The 18,706-nt window shown below is 40.6% G+C and overlaps 1 protein-coding gene across 1 annotated transcript in view; it reads right to left on the bottom strand.

Annotated features, from left to right (window-relative positions):
• The window catches only part of LOC128694392 (adenylate cyclase type 2-like), a 164,039-nt gene extending 146,785 nt beyond the window's left edge, over window positions 1–17,254 (bottom strand). The window contains 1 exon segment of the mRNA XM_070097974.1: window positions 17,211–17,254. The gene's annotated coding sequence lies outside the window, so the exon portion shown is untranslated.
• Between the last annotated feature and the right edge of the window lie 1,452 nt (window positions 17,255–18,706).

The following is an 18,706-nucleotide window of genomic DNA, read 5'->3' as shown; positions in this document are numbered from 1 at the left end:
ACTAAACTTCAGTGATTATATGCGACCTGGGAGTTGACCAAACTTCAGTGATTATATGCGACCTGGGAGTTGACCAAACTTCAGTGATTATATGCGACCTGGAAGTTCACCAAACTTCAGTGATTGTATGCGACCTGGGAGTTGACCAAACTTCAGTGATTATATGCGACCAGGGAGTTGACCAAACTTCAGTGATTATGTGCGACCTGGTAGTTGACCAAACTTCAGTGATTATATGCGACCTGGTAGTTGACCAAACTTCAGTGATTATATGCGACCTGGGAGTTGACCAAACTTCAGTGATTATATGTGACCTGGTAGTTGACCAAACTTCAGTGATTATATGCGACCTGAAAGTTGACCAAACTTCAGTGATTATATGCGACCTGGGAGTTGACCAAACTTCAGTGATTATGTGCGACCTGGAAGTTGACCAAACTTCAGTGATTATATGCGACCTGGTAGTTGACCAAACTTCAGTGGTTATGTGCGACCTGGGAGTTGACCAAACTTCAGTGATTATATGCGACCTGGTAGTTGACCAAACTTCAGTGGTTATGTGCGACCTGGGAGTTGACCAAACTTCAGTGATTATATTCGACCTGGGAGTTGACCAAACTTCAGTGATTATATGCGACCTGGGAGTTGACCAAACTTCAGTGATTAAATGCGACCTGGTAGTTGACCAAACTTCAGTTATTATATGCGAGCTGAGAGTTGACCAAACTTCAGTGATTATATGCGACCTGGGAGTTGACCAAACTTCAGTGATTATATGCGACCTGGTAGTTGACTAAACTTCAGTGATTATATGCGACCTGGGAGTTGACCAAACTTCAGTGATTATATGCGACCTGGGAGTTGACCAAACTTCAGTGATTATATGCGACCTGGGAGTTGACCAAACTTCAGTGATTATATGCGACCTGGGAGTTGACCAAACTTCAGTGATTATATGCGAACTGGTAGTTGACTAAACTTCAGTGATTATATGCGACTTGGTAGTTGACCAAACTTCAGTGATTATATGCGACCTGGGAGTTGACCAAACTTCAGTGATTATATGCGACCTGAGAGTTGACCAAACTTCAGTGATTATATGCGACCTGAGAGTTGACCAAACTTCAGTGATTATATGCGACCTGAGAGTTGACCAAACTTCAGTGATCATATGCGACATGGGAGTTGACCAAACTTCAGTGATTATATGCGACCTGAGAGTTGACCAAACTTCAGTGATTATATGCGACCTGGGAGTTGACCAAAGTTCAGTGATTATATGCGACCTGGGAGTTGACCAAACTTCAGTGATTATATGCGACCTGGGAGTTGACCAAACTTCAGTGATTATATGCGACCTGGGAGTTGACCAAACTTCAGTGATTATATGCGACCTGGTAGTTGACCAAACTTCAGTGATTATATGCGACCTGGTACATGACCAAACTTCAGTGATTATATGCGACCTGGGAGTTGACCAAACTTCAGTGATTATATGCGACCTGGGAGTTGACCAAACTTCAGTGATTATATGCGACCCCTGTAGTTGACCAAACTTCAGTGATTATATGCGACCTGGAAGTTGACCAAACTTCAGTGAATATATGCGACCTGGGAGTTGACCAAGTTTCAGTGATTATATGCGACCTGGAAGTTGACCAAACTTCAGTGATTATATGCGACCTGGTAGTTGACCAAACTTCAGTGATTATATGCGACCTCGGAGTCGACAAAACTTCAGTGATTATATGCGACCTGGGAGTTCACCAAACTTCAGTGATTATATGCGACCTGGAAGTTGACCAAACTTCAGTGATTATATGCGACCTGGTAGTTGACCAAACTTCAGTGATTATATGCGACCTGGGAGTTGACCAAACTTCAGTGATTATATGCGACCTAGGAGTTGACCAAACTTCAGTGAATATATGCGACCTGAGAGTTGACCAAACTTCAGTGATTATATGCGACCTGGGAGTTGACCAAACTTCAGTGATTATATGCGGCCTGGGAGTTGACCAAACTTCAGTGATTATATGCGACCTGAGAGTTGACCAAACTTCAGTGATTATATGCGACCTGAGAGTTGACCAAACTTCAGTGATTATATGCGACCTGGGAGTTAACCAAACTTCAGTGATTATATGCGACCTGGGAGTTAACCAAACTTCAGTGATTATATGCGACCTGAGAGTTGACCAAACTTCAGTGATTATATGCGACCTGGGAGTTGACCAAACTTCAGTGTTTATATGCGACCTGAGAGTTGACCAAACTTCAGTGATTATATGCGACCTGAGAGTTGACCAAACTTCAGTGATTATATGCGACCTGGGAGTTGACCAAACTTCAGTGATTATATGCGACCTGGGAGTTGACCAAACTTCAGTGATTATATGCGACCTGGGAGTTGACTAAACTTCAGTGATTATATGCGACCTGGGAGTTGACTAAACTTCAGTGATTATATGCGACCTGGGAGTTGACTAAACTTCAGTGATTATATGCGACCTGGGAGTTGACTAAACTTCAGTGATTATATGCGACCTGGGAGTTGACTAAACTTCAGTGATTATATGCGACCTAGGAGTTGACTAAACTTCAGTGATTATATGCGACCTGGGAATTGACTAAACTTCAGTGATTATATGCGACCTGGGAGTTGACTAAACTTCAGTGATTATATGCGACCTGGGAGTTGACCAAACTTCAGTGATTATATGCGACCTGGGAGTTGACCAAACTTCAGTGATTATATGCGACCTGAGAGTTGACCAAACTTCAGTGCTTATATGCGACCTGGTAGTTGACTAAACTTCAGTGATTATATGCGACCTGGGAGTTGACCAAACTTCAGTGATTATATGCGACCTGGGAGTTGACCAAACTTCAGTGATTATATGCGACCTGGAAGTTGACCAAACTTCAGTGATTGTATGCGACCTGGGAGTTGACCAAACTTCAGTGATTATATGCGACCTGGGAGTTGACCAAACTTCAGTGATTATGTGCGACCTGGTAGTTGACCAAACTTCAGTGATTATATGCGACCTGGTAGTTGACCAAACTTCAGTGATTATATGCGACCTGGGAGTTGACCAAACTTCAGTGATTATATGTGACCTGGTAGTTGACCAAACTTCAGTGATTATATGCGACCTGGGAGTTGACCAAACTTCAGTGATTATATGCGACCTGGGAGTTAACCAAACTTCAGTGATTATATGCGAGATGAGAGTTGACCAAACTTCAGTGATTATATGCGACCTGGGAGTTGACCAAACTTCAGTGATTATATGCGACCTGAGAGTTGACCAAACTTCAGTGATTATATGCGACCTGAGAGTTGACCAAACTTCAGTGATTATATGCGACCTGGGAGTTGACCAAACTTCAGTGATTATATGCGACCTGGGAGTTGACCAAACTTCAGTGATTATATGCGACCTGGGAGTAGACTAAACTTCAGTGATTATATGCGACCTGGGAGTTGACTAAACTTCAGTGATTATATGCGACCTGGGAGTTGACTAAACTTCAGTGATTATATGCGACCTGGGAGTTGACTAAACTTCAGTGATTATATGCGACCTGGGAGTTGACTAAACTTCAGTGATTATATGCGACCTGGGAGTTGACTAAACTTCAGTGATTATATGCGACCTGGGAATTGACTAAACTTCAGTGATTATATGCGACCTGGGAGTTGACTAAACTTCAGTGATTATATGCGACCTGGGAGTTGACCAAACTTCAGTGATTATATGCGACCTGGGAGTTGACCAAACTTCAGTGATTATATGCGACCTGAGAGTTGACCAAACTTCAGTGCTTATATGCGACCTGGTAGTTGACTAAACTTCAGTGATTATATGCGACCTGGGAGTTGACCAAACTTCAGTGATTATATGCGACCTGGGAGTTGACCAAACTTCAGTGATTATATGCGACCTGGAAGTTCACCAAACTTCAGTGATTGTATGCGACCTGGGAGTTGACCAAACTTCAGTGATTATATGCGACCAGGGAGTTGACCAAACTTCAGTGATTATGTGCGACCTGGTAGTTGACCAAACTTCAGTGATTATATGCGACCTGGTAGTTGACCAAACTTCAGTGATTATATGCGACCTGGGAGTTGACCAAACTTCAGTGATTATATGTGACCTGGTAGTTGACCAAACTTCAGTGATTATATGCGACCTGAAAGTTGACCAAACTTCAGTGATTATATGCGACCTGGGAGTTGACCAAACTTCAGTGATTATGTGCGACCTGGAAGTTGACCAAACTTCAGTGATTATATGCGACCTGGTAGTTGACCAAACTTCAGTGGTTATGTGCGACCTGGGAGTTGACCAAACTTCAGTGATTATATGCGACCTGGTAGTTGACCAAACTTCAGTGGTTATGTGCGACCTGGGAGTTGACCAAACTTCAGTGATTATATTCGACCTGGGAGTTGACCAAACTTCAGTGATTATATGCGACCTGGGAGTTGACCAAACTTCAGTGATTAAATGCGACCTGGTAGTTGACCAAACTTCAGTTATTATATGCGAGCTGAGAGTTGACCAAACTTCAGTGATTATATGCGACCTGGGAGTTGACCAAACTTCAGTGATTATATGCGACCTGGTAGTTGACTAAACTTCAGTGATTATATGCGACCTGGGAGTTGACCAAACTTCAGTGATTATATGCGACCTGGGAGTTGACCAAACTTCAGTGATTATATGCGACCTGGGAGTTGACCAAACTTCAGTGATTATATGCGACCTGGGAGTTGACCAAACTTCAGTGATTATATGCGAACTGGTAGTTGACTAAACTTCAGTGATTATATGCGACTTGGTAGTTGACCAAACTTCAGTGATTATATGCGACCTGGGAGTTGACCAAACTTCAGTGATTATATGCGACCTGAGAGTTGACCAAACTTCAGTGATTATATGCGACCTGAGAGTTGACCAAACTTCAGTGATTATATGCGACCTGAGAGTTGACCAAACTTCAGTGATCATATGCGACATGGGAGTTGACCAAACTTCAGTGATTATATGCGACCTGAGAGTTGACCAAACTTCAGTGATTATATGCGACCTGGGAGTTGACCAAAGTTCAGTGATTATATGCGACCTGGGAGTTGACCAAACTTCAGTGATTATATGCGACCTGGGAGTTGACCAAACTTCAGTGATTATATGCGACCTGGGAGTTGACCAAACTTCAGTGATTATATGCGACCTGGTAGTTGACCAAACTTCAGTGATTATATGCGACCTGGTACATGACCAAACTTCAGTGATTATATGCGACCTGGGAGTTGACCAAACTTCAGTGATTATATGCGACCTGGGAGTTGACCAAACTTCAGTGATTATATGCGACCCCTGTAGTTGACCAAACTTCAGTGATTATATGCGACCTGGAAGTTGACCAAACTTCAGTGAATATATGCGACCTGGGAGTTGACCAAGTTTCAGTGATTATATGCGACCTGGAAGTTGACCAAACTTCAGTGATTATATGCGACCTGGTAGTTGACCAAACTTCAGTGATTATATGCGACCTCGGAGTCGACAAAACTTCAGTGATTATATGCGACCTGGGAGTTCACCAAACTTCAGTGATTATATGCGACCTGGAAGTTGACCAAACTTCAGTGATTATATGCGACCTGGTAGTTGACCAAACTTCAGTGATTATATGCGACCTGGGAGTTGACCAAACTTCAGTGATTATATGCGACCTAGGAGTTGACCAAACTTCAGTGAATATATGCGACCTGAGAGTTGACCAAACTTCAGTGATTATATGCGACCTGGGAGTTGACCAAACTTCAGTGATTATATGCGGCCTGGGAGTTGACCAAACTTCAGTGATTATATGCGACCTGAGAGTTGACCAAACTTCAGTGATTATATGCGACCTGGGAGTTGACCAAGCTTCAGTGATTATATGCGACCTGGGAGTTGACCAAACTTTAGTGATTATATGCGACCTGGGAGTTGACCAAACTTCAGTGATTATATGCGACCTGGGAGTTGACCAAACTTCAGTGATTATATGCGACCTGGGAGTTGACCAAACTTCAGTGATTATATGCGACCTAAGAGTTGACCAAACTTCAGTGAGTATATGCGACCTGGTAGTTGACCAAACTTCAGGGATTATATGCGACCTGGGAGTTGACCAAACTTCAATGATATGCGACCTGGTAGTTGACCAAACTTCAGTGATTATATGCGACCTGGTAGTTGACCAAACTTCAGTGATTATATGCGACCTGAGAGTTGACCAAACTTCAGTGATTATATGCGACCTGGTAGTTGACCAAACTTCAGTGATTATATCCGACCTGGGAGTTGACCAAACTTCAGTGATTATATGCGACCTGAGAGTTGACCAAACTTCAGTGATTATGTGCGACCTGGTAGTTGACCAAACTTTAGTGATTATATGCGACCTGGGAGTTGACAAAACTTCAGTGATTATATGCGACCTGGTAGTTGACCAAACTTCAGTGATTATATGCGACCTGGGAGTTGACCAAACTTCAGTGATTATATGCGACCTGGTAGTTGACCAAACTTCAGTGATTATTTGCGACCTGGGAGTTGACCAAATTTCAGTGATTATATGCGACCTGGGAGTTGACCAAACTTCAGTGATTATATGCGACCTGGTAGTTGACCAAACTTCAGTGATTATATGCGACCTGGGAGTTGACTAAACTTCAGTGATTATATGCGACCTGGGAGTTGACCAAACTTAGTGATTATATGCGACCTGAGAGTTGACCAAACTTCAGTGATTATATGCGACCTGGGAGTTAACCAAACTTAGTGATTATATGCGACCTGAGAGTTGACCAAACTTCAGTGATTATATGCGACCTGGGAGTTGACCAAACTTCAGTGATTATATGCCACCTTAGAGTTGACAAACTTCAGTGATTATATGCGACCTGGGAGTTGACCAAACTTCAGTGATTATATTCGACCTGGGAGTTGACCAAACTTCAGTGATTATATGCGACCTGGGAGTTGACCAAACTTCAGTGATTATATGTGACCTGGGAGTTGACCAAACTTCAGTGATTATATGCGACCTGGGAGTTGACCAAACTTCAGTGATTATATGCGACCTGGAAGTTGACCAAACTTCAGTGATTATTTGCGACCTGGGAGTTGACCAAACTTCAGTGATTATATGCGACCTGGGAGTTGACCAAACTTCAGTGATTATATGCGACCTGGTAGTTGACCAAACTTCAGTGATTATTTGCGACCTGGGAGTTGACCAAACTTCAGTGATTATATGCGACCTGGGAGTTGACCAAACTTCAGTGATTATATGCGACCTGGGAGTTGATCAAACTTCAGTGATTATATGCGACCTGGGAGTTGACCAAACTTCAGTGATTATATGCGACCTGGTAGTTGACCAAACTTCAGTGATTATTTGCGACCTGGGAGTTGACCGAACTTCAGTGATTATATGCGACCTCGGAGTTGACCAAACTTCAGTGATTATATGCGACCTGAGAGTTGACCAAACTTCAGTGATTATATGCGACCTGGGAGTTGACCAAACTTCAGTGATTATATGCGACCTGGGAGTTGACCAAACTTCAGTGATTATATGCGACCTGGGAGTTGACCAAACTTCAGTGATTATATGCGACCTGGGAGTTGACCAAACTTCAGTGATTATATGCGACCTGGGAGTTGATCAAACTTCAGTGATTATATGCGAGCTGAGAGTTGACCAAACTTCAATGATTATATGCGACCTGGTAGTTGACCAAACTTCAGTGATTATATGCGACCTGGTAGTTGACTAAACTTCAGTGATTATATGCGACCTGGGAGTTGACCAAACTTCGGTGATTATATGCGGCCTGGAAGTTGACCAAACTTCAATGATTATATGCAACCTGGTAGTTGACTAAACTTCAGTGATTATATGCGACCTGGGAGTTGACCAAACTTCAGTGATTATATGCGACCTGGGAGTTGACCAAACTTCAGTGATTATATGCGACCTGGGAGTTGAACAAACTTCAGAGATTATATGCGACCTGAGAGTTGACCAAACTTCAGTGATTATATGCGACCTGGTAGTTGACCAAACTTTAGTGATTATATGCGACCTGGGAGTTGACCAAACTTCAGTGATTATATGCGACCTGGTAGTTGACCAAACTTCAGTGATTATATGCGACCTGGGATTTGACCAAACTTCAGTGATTATATGCGACCTGGGATTTGACCAAACTTCAGTGATTATATGCGACCTGGGATTTGTCCAAACTTCAGTGATTATATGCGACCTGGGAGTTGACCAAACTTCAGTGATTATATGCGACCTGGTAATTGACCAAACTTCAGTGATTATATGCGACCTGAGAGTTGACCAAACTTCAGTGATTATATGCGACCTGGTAGTTGACTAAACTTCAGTGATTATATGCGACCTGGGAGTTAACCAAACTTCAGTGATTATATGCGACCTGGGAGCTAACCAAACTTCAATGATTATATGCGACCTGGTAGTTGACAAAACTTCAATGATTATATGCGACCTGGTAGTTGACTAAACTTCAATGATTATATGCGACCTGGTAGTTGACAAAACTTCAGTGATTATATGCGACCTGAGAGTTGACCAAACTTCAGTGATTATATGCGACCTGGTATTTGACTAAACTTCAGTGATTATATGCGACCTGGGAGTTAACCAAACTTCAGTGATTATATGCGACCTGGGAGTTGACCAAACTTCAGTGATTATATGCGACCTGGGAGTTAACCAAACTTCAATAATTATATGCGACCTGGGAGTTGACAAAACTTCAGTGATTATATGCGACCTGGGAGTTAACCAAACTTCAATGATTATATGCGGCCTGGTAGTTGACAAAACTTCAGTGATTATATGCGACCTGGTAGTTGACTAAACTTCAATGATTATATGCGACCTGGTAGTTGACAAAACTTCAATGATTATATGCGACCTGAGAGTTGACCAAACTTCAGTGATTATATGCGACCTGGTAGTTGACTAAACTTCAGTGATTATATGCGACCTGGGAGTTAACCAAACTTCAGTGATTATATGCGACCTGGGAGTTGACCAAACTTCAGTGATTTTATGCGACCTGGGAGTTAACCAAACTTCAATGATTATATGCGACCTGGGAGTTGACAAAACTTCAGTGATTATATGCGACCTGGGAGTTAACCAAACTTCAATGATTATATGCGACCTGGTAGTTGACAAAACTTCAGTGATTATATGCGACCTGGTAGTTGACTAAACTTCAATGATTATATGCGACCTGGGAGTTGACCAAACTCCAGTGATTTCACATGTGCCCTTTTGATGATATATGCTTCGTGATTGTATATGTATTTTGTGATTATAGAACCCTCAATGTTGGTGTATGAACCTTGTGATGATAGAAGCTTTAATGTTTGCAGACAGAACCTTGTAGTCATAAAGGCTTCGGTGACTGCATATGAAACTCGTAATGATAGAGGCTATAATATTTATGTATATATATATTGTGATGGTAGAAGGTTCAGTGTAAGAGAAGCCCACTGTACCGAGCTTTTTCTGGAGCGCACTCGATAATAAGATACGACGGTCCTGTAGTGCGATGATACCGTCGGACTACCCTAGCAACGAAGCAAGTATATGGAGCTAGTATATATTATATATTGACCATCTAGTGCTGAACTCTCATGCGTCATTCAGTGCTGAGGTAATGATCTTACAAAAATATCTCACATATGGGTAGATAGACGAATATACAAATAATACCCAGTAAGATATGGAGAATAATCATTCATCACTGAATGATCAGTGTCTTCGCCCAAGACCTGAGGGAATAACAACAATAATTAATAATAATAATAATAATAATAATGATAATAATAATAATAATAATAATAATAATAATAATAATAATAATAATAATAATAATAATCTATTTCTACAAGTACTTATACAAGGTGTACAGTCCTAACTGACATCAATGACATACTACTATATAGAAAGCCCCTTTTTATGCAAACAATTTTGGGCAAATTAGGTCAGTTTTGTCCCAGGATGCGACCCACACCAGTCGACTAACACCCAGGTACCTATTAATACTGATGGGTGAAGACGGACCACAGGCATCTTATGGAATCGCATCCTAAAGTTCTCCAGCCGTACTGGGGAATCGAACTCCAGACCTCAGTGTGTGAGCTGAGTGCACTAGCGATCGAGCTAAGGAAAACCAACATTATATATGATATATATTGTGAATAATTATTCATTTGAGCTGTTCACACATGGATTTCTCTTCATATCTGAGAGGCCCCAAGATTACTCTCTCTTCCTTACGTGACGTGCTCATACACAACTGTGTATAATTTCTTTCATTTAATCATATATACTTTCACGTAGCCATTTGTTGCTTAACGTTAAGTTGATTACGTGATATGATACGAGATAAGTTAGAAAAGTATTTGTGAAGATTGTCTAATCATGTGATGCTGCCGGGTAGATTACATTTTCTGGAGAGCGTGTGGTGATATCTTACGAATATAAAAAGAATGAACAATCAAATGTTGCGGTGTTTACAACATATCTAGCTGGTTTGTTAGGTTTCAAGCCACTCTACTGTATCATGATGCAGTAATGGAATATAATTTAACCGGTAATATCTCTAGCGGTATAGTAATTGGCTCTTCAGAGGAGGGTCAGTTAATATATCAGATGAGGAAGGGCTTTTGATCCGAGATATGTGAGTTATCATGCTCCTTGGATTAAACCTGATAGCCTCTCAGTTCCCAGGTGTTGTATAGCTCTTACTGGTTCAGGACTTCCACATAAATGTAATTATAATACATTAGTCAGTCAATTAAATATTTTTCAATTCTGTCTTGTTTACAGCTACACGTTAAGTAAACTCTGTATGTACACAAGTAATGTAAACTTATCTGCTTGTAAACCTGATCGTGAAACTTCTGTTAAATTTACAACCACACTTTTAATAGTTCCCAACCAGCAACTGTAATTTAATCCCTAGAATAAAAGGTAAAATTAACTCTAGATGTATATATATATTTGTGTCATACACCAGGCCGCGGTGCCCCGTAGCTTGGTGGCAACAGCTCTCGCTTCACACGGTGAAGGTCCTCGACCTTGAGTTTACCTGGAGAGAGTTCCGGGGGTCAACGCCCCCGCGGCCCGGTCTTTGACCAGGCCTCATGGTGGATCAGAGCCTAATCAACCAGGCTGTTACTGCTGGCTGCAGACAATCCAACTTACGAGCCACAGCCCGGCTGGTCAGGTACCGACTTTAGGTGCTTGTCCAGTACCTGCTTGAAGACAGCCAGGAGTCTATTGGTAATCCCCCTTATGTATGCTGGGAGGCAGTTGAACAGTCTCGGGCCCCTGACACTTATTGTATGGTCTCTTAACGTGCTAGTGACACCCCTGCTTTTCATTGGGGGGATGTTGCATCGTCTGCCGAGTCTTTTGCTTTCATTGTGAGTGATTTTCGTGTGCAAGTTCGGTACTAGTCCCTCTAGGATTTTCCAGGTGTATATAATCATGTATCTCTCCCGCCTGCGTTCCAGGGAGTACAGGTTCAGGAACTTCAAGCGCTCCCAGTAATTGAGGTGTTTTATCTCCATTATGTGTGCCGTGAAGGTTCTCTGTACATTTTCTAGGACAGCAATTTCACCTGCCTTGAAAGGTGGCTTCGATTCCCGGCGAAGGGGTGGAAACAATGGGCGTGATTCTTTACACCGATTGTCTATGTTCACCCATCAGTAAAATAAGCACCTGGGTGTTAGTCGATTGGTGTGGGTCGCATCCTGGGACAAAACTGACTAAATTTGCCCGAAATGCTCAGCATAACAAGGGGCTTTCTATATAGTAGTATGTTATTGATGTCAGCTAGGACTGTATACGTTGTACTTGTACTTGTAAAAATAATGATATAATAATAATAATAATAATAATAATAATAATAATTATTATTATTATTATTATTATTATTATTATTATTATTATTATTATTATTATTATTATTATTATTATTGTTGTTGTTATTATTATTATTATTATTATTATTATTATTATTATTATTATTATTATTATTATTATTATTATTATTATTATTATTATTATTATTATTATTGTTGTTATTATTATTATTATTATTATTATTATTATTATTATTATTGTTATTATTATTATTATTATTATTATTATTGTTATTATTATTATTATTATTATTATTATTATTATTATTATTATTATTATTATTGTTATTATTATTATTATTATTATTATTATTATTATTATTATTATTATTATTATTATTATTATTGTTATTATTATTATTATTATTATTATTATTATTATTATTATTATTATTATTATTATTATTATTGTTATTATTATTATTATTATTATTATTATTATTATTATTATTATTATTATTATTATTATTGTTATTATATCCTGAGAGGTACACCTGGAATATATGCTCTTACGATCCAGTGTTAAGTTATCGTAGGTGTAAAGGCAATTAAATTGCAGAATCAAAAACATCTCATTCCGTAACAGCTTAATATTTTGTGTTATATCTACTAACTACTGCAGTAGGTATTTCAAGGCCCAGTACATGTAGTTAGGTACTTCCAGGCCCAGTATACGTAGTTAGGTACTTCAAGGCCTAGTATACGCATTTAGGTACTTCAAGGCACAGTATACGTAGTTAGGTACTTCCAGGCCCAGTATACGCATTTAGGTACTTCAAGGCCCAGTATACGTAGTTAGGTACTTCAAGGCCCAGTATACGTAGTTAGGTACTTCCAGGCCCAGTATACGCATTTAGGTACTTCAAGGCCCAGTATACGTAGTTAGGTACTTCAAGGCCCAGTATACGTAGTTAGGTACTTCAAGGCCCAGTATACGTAGTTAGGTACTTCAAGGCACAGTATACGTAGTTCGGTACTTCAAGGCCCAGTATACGTAGTTAGGTACTTCAAGGCCCAGTATACGTAGTTAGGTACTTCCAGGCCCAGTATACGCATTTAGGTACTTCAAGGCCCAGTATACGTAGTTAGGTACTTCCAGGCCCAGTATACGTAGTTAGGTACTTCAAGGCCCAGTATACGTAGTTAGGTACTTCAAGGCACAGTATACGTAGTTAGGTACTTCAAGGCCCAGTATACGTAGTTAGGTACTTCAAGGCACAGTATACGTAGTTAGGTACTTCAAGGCACAGTATACGTAGTTAGGTACTTCAAGGTCCAGTATACGTAGTTAGGTACATCAAGGCACAGTATACGTAGTTAGGTACTTCAAGGTCCAGTATACGTAGTTAGGTACTTCAAGGTCCAGTGTACGTAGTTAGGTACGTCAAGGCCCAGTGTACGTAGTTAGGTACTTCAAGGCCCAGTATACGTAGTTAGGTACATCAAGGCACAGTATACGTAGTTAGGTACTTCAAGGCCCAGTATACGTAGTTAGGTACTTCCAGGCCCAGTATACGTAGTTAGGTACTTCAAGGCACAGTGTAGTAGTTAGGTACTTCAAGGCCCAGTATACGAAGTTAGGTACTTCAAGGCCCAGTATACGTAGTTAGGTACTTCAAGGCACAGTATACGTAGTTAGGTACTTCAAGGCACAGTATACGTAGATAGGTACTTCAAGGTCCAGTATACGTAGTTAGGTACTTCAAGGCACAGTATACGTAGTTAGGTACTTCAAGGTCCAGTATACGTAGTTAGGTACTTCAAGGTCCAGTGTACGTAGTTAGGTACTTCAAGGCACAGTATACGTAGTTAGGTACTTCCAGGCCCAGTATACGTAGTTAGGTACTTCAAGGAACGGTATACGTAGTTAGGTACTTCAAGGTCCAGTATACGTAGTTAGGTACTTCAAGGCACAGTATACGTAGTTAGATACTTCAAGGCCCAGTATACATAGATACTTAAAGGCCCAGTATACGTAATTAGGTACTTCAAGGCCCAGTATACGTAGTTAGGTACTTAAAGGCCCAGTATACATAGTTAGGTACTTCAAGGCACAGTATACGTAGATAGGTACTTCAAGGTCCAGTATACGTAGTTCGGTACTTCAAGGCCCAGTATACGTAGTTAGGTACTTCAAGGCCCAGTATACGTAGTTAGGTACTTCCAGGCCCAGTATACGCATTTAGGTACTTCAAGGCCCAGTATACGTAGTTAGGTACTTCAAGGCCCAGTATACGTAGTTAGGTACTTCAAGGCCCAGTATACGTAGTTAGGTACTTCAAGGCACAGTATACGTAGTTAGGTACTTCAAGGCCCAGTATACGTAGTTAGGTACTTCAAGGCACAGTATACGTAGTTAGGTACTTCAAGGCACAGTATACGTAGTTAGGTACTTCAAGGTCCAGTATACGTAGTTAGGTACATCAAGGCACAGTATACGTAGTTAGGTACTTCAAGGTCCAGTATACGTAGTTAGGTACTTCAAGGTCCAGTGTACGTAGTTAGGTACGTCAAGGCCCAGTGTACGTAGTTAGGTACTTCAAGGCCCAGTATACGTAGTTAGGTACATCAAGGCACAGTATACGTAGTTAGGTACTTCAAGGCCCAGTATACGTAGTTAGGTACTTCCAGGCCCAGTATACGTAGTTAGGTACTTCAAGGCACAGTGTAGTAGTTAGGTACTTCAAGGCCCAGTATACGAAGTTAGGTACTTCAAGGCCCAGTATACGTAGTTAGGTACTTCAAGGCACAGTATACGTAGTTAAGTACTTCAAGGCACAGTATACGTAGATAGGTACTTCAAGGTCCAGTATACGTAGTTAGGTACTTCAAGGCACAGTATACGTAGTTAGGTACTTCAAGGTCCAGTATACGTAGTTAGGTACTTCAAGGTCCAGTGTACGTAGTTAGGTACTTCAAGGCACAGTATACGTAGTTAGGTACTTCCAGGCCCAGTATACGTAGTTAGGTACTTCAAGGAACGGTATACGTAGTTAGGTACTTCAAGGTCCAGTATACGTAGTTAGGTACTTCAAGGCACAGTATACGTAGTTAGATACTTCAAGGCCCAGTATACATAGATACTTAAAGGCCCAGTATACGTAATTAGGTACTTCAAGGCCCAGTATACGTAGTTAGGTACTTAAAGGCCCAGTATACATAGTTAGGTACATCAAGGCCCAGTATACTTAGTTAGATATTTCAAGGCCCAGTACACTTAGATACTTCAAGGCCCAGTACACGTAGTTAGGTACTTCAAGGCCCAATACACGTAGTTAGGTCTTCAAGGCCCAGTACACGTAGTTGCTAAAATAATGAGTATATTGATATATATAAACCTTTATGGTATGTTGAATACACCTCTTGCTGTAGTTACACTGTTAGTTAGATTTTAAGCCTGTCGGCTGCAAGAGGGTCAGTAAGGCCAAAATTCTGTACAGCAACATCCAAATATCACTAATCCCTAAAATAGGGGTTAAAGTAAGTTAACTGTTAATTTATATTGAAAGATATTATTTTTGTTATTAACACATAAGCCGTTTCCCACCAAGGCAGGGTGGCCTGAAAAAAAAACTTTCATCATTCACTCCATCACTGTCTTGCCAGTCATGCTTACACTACAGTTATAAAACTGCAACATTAACACCCCTCCTTCAAGAGTGTAGACACTGTACATACCATCTCCAGGACTCACGTCCAGCCTGCAGGTTTCCCTGAATCCTTTCATTAATGTTACCTTGCTGACACTCCAACAGCACGTCAAGTCCTAAAACCTTGTCTCCATTTGCTCCTATCTAACACGACCACAGTCAGATAGTACGGTTTTTAATTTAAATACTCCGATTTGAGCCAAGGTGACATGGTGCTTGTGAAGCAGCACGACCTTTAAGAACGACCATTTTGGGAAGCAGCACGACCTTCAAGAACGACCATTTTGTGAAGCAGCACGACCTTCAAGAACGACCTCTTTATCTGCATCTACTTAACTAATTTTCCCGACCAAGCTCTGTGAAGGTTAATTTACCAGGCCTTGAAGTGAGGTAACATGTTTTAAACTCGTAATAGAACTCGTCTACGCTATTTTTTGAGAATTAAGAGGCTGTGGTATAACACACGCAACCACAACTACGTAAACTTACATTCACGCAGCTAAGGCGTATGTTACTAATAAGTCAGAAAAGCTTAAATTCTTTCGTTAGTTTATAGGAAGAAAAGAGGAGACGTGATAAGCACATATGAGAATGGAAAAACAATAGAGAAATAGATAAAGAAAATATTTTTAGCAACACCAACAAGGGAAGCAAGACGCCATTATTGTAAATGTCTAGAAGAGGGAAGATGTAAAAAGAAACATATTTTTTTTCACAGTATACTTTTGCTGTAACTACATGAGCATACAGCGTACTTCTGTTTCCGTAACTATAAACACGTAAGACGGGACACTACCAGTAAAGACCTGCCAGGTAGCTGAATACCATATGTTTACTCTGAAGCCCTTTACATAATCCTCATTTATGTAATTGTTGATGGTGAAATTATACAGTTTAGGATAATTAATGGTAAAGTAAGATATCCTAATCTCAAGTAACTCATTCTCTTTGCTGAGTGATTAGTTGGGAATGTTTATCGGCGTAGTTCATTAAACGTATTAGTACACGATCGGGGTATCAGGATGAAAAGATGATCAATACGTAAAGACACATTGTTAATGACACGTACACACAGCTACACGAGCCATCACACAGTTACTGTAACTCTTTCACTCATCTGTAGGTATTCAATATTTACTCTGATAACTGTTTTCTCGAGAGTATGAGGACCTTTTGTATAAAGTCATGGTGCTGTATTTCTGTCCATGTATACTCGCTGAGAATGGCAGTACGCTGTATATAAGAACACAAGTGCTATTTCATAGGTTACATTATCGTGAAGGATGTGAACACTGTTACTGTTTAAGGGTTATGCAACCGTGATATTGTACATTGGTTTTAATTAGGGGTAAAACTATCACGAAGGTGAACACAGGCTCTAGTTATGAGTCCCATTATGGCGAGGATGGACTTCCTGCCCTAAGAGCAAGGCTCACAGTAAGCACCTGAGATCTTATGAGGCTTACAGTAAGCACCTTAAGCACCTAAGAATGAGCCACACAGTGAAAACCTGAGAGTGAGCCTCAGGACCCAAGAATGAGCCTCACAGTGAGCACAAGGGTTACATTCAGACTGAAGGGGTGCTGGTGACACTTGGCACTACGTGATGGCCAGCGGATTGGTATCTTATCGTATCTATAACTGAAAAAAAAAATATTGATAGGATGCATGTGACAGTTAAAGTATGTTGCTATTGACGTAACACCTTTCCCAGAGTTTCCCGTCTCAGTGACAGTAAATGAATACAACAAAAAGTAACAATTCAGTTACTGGAGAGTAAACTCCCACAATTCAAGGAAAATAAATGGTATGGAAAAAACTCAGAGTTGGGGTAGCGTGGCCCCAACCTCCTCCAACATCAAATGACTGAGATAAGATAAGATAAGATTTCGTTCGGATTTTTAACCCCGGAGGGTTACCACCCAGGATAACCCAAGAAAGTCAGTGCGTCATCGAGGACTATCTAACTTATTTCCATTGGGGTCCTTAATCTTGTCCCCCAGGATGCGACCCACACCAATTGACTAACGCCCAGGTACCTATTTGCTGCTAGGTGAACAGGACAACAGGTGTAAGGAAACGAAATGTTTCCACCCGCTGGGAATCGAACCCGGGCCCTCCGTATGTGAAGCGGGAACTTTAGCCACCAGGCCACCGGGCCACCGGTGAAACTTACTCAAAAATGACACAAGATTTTACCGACAAGATTTTACCTACGAGATTTTCCCTGTGAGAGTTTACCTGCAGGAGGCTGACAGCCATGTGTGCTCCAACTATTATAACTGTCATTTTGGAGGAAATTTTACAGATAAATTGGTTATCGGCCCAAAATCAACTTATGTGGCAATGGAAATAAGTCACTCTGTCTGACTTTTTTGGGTTATCCTAGGTTCTCTACACATATGCTGCTATGTATGATAATTCTATGTAACTGTATTGTGTATACCTGAATAAATTTACTTACTTACTTACTTACTTACTTGCATCAACACATCCTCCCCGGGAGAAGCACTTAACTAAGTTTCTAGAAGTTATAAAGTAGTTCAGATAAGTTGTTCTGTCCTACGTAAATACAGCAACAATATGTTTGGGTGATAAGTTCGTTTCGGTGTAAGAAAAAAAAGACATTTCAAATTTGATAAAATTTCGTTAATGTTTTCATTGAGGGAGGGAGGACAGGGCGGTTAAAATTAATCTTCAGGTTATTCTAAATTTTGTATACCACAGGCTAAATTCAAGGTCTTATGTAACATAACAAAAAATGTACATTTTTTGACTACTGTTTAATTTACAGGATGTTATTTTACCTCAGGTCATTTCAAAGCAGGATCCTATGTACACAACAAGTACCTAATTACTGCAAGGTGAACAAGAGCAACAAGCATAAGCGACGTACACTCATCTCCACAAGCCCAGTAGCTTGGTTCCCTTATTGATGTAGATAGGATTTTTTCAGCTTGCAAATCTCTGTTCTAGCTTATATGGCCCCCGACACCGACTCACCTT

This window comes from Cherax quadricarinatus, chromosome 60 (genome assembly GCF_038502225.1).
Source record: "Cherax quadricarinatus isolate ZL_2023a chromosome 60, ASM3850222v1, whole genome shotgun sequence".
Taxonomy (NCBI): domain Eukaryota; kingdom Metazoa; phylum Arthropoda; class Malacostraca; order Decapoda; family Parastacidae; genus Cherax; species Cherax quadricarinatus.
The sequence above is the reverse complement of the archived record's forward strand: the minus strand, read 5'-3'. Positions and strand labels throughout refer to the sequence as shown.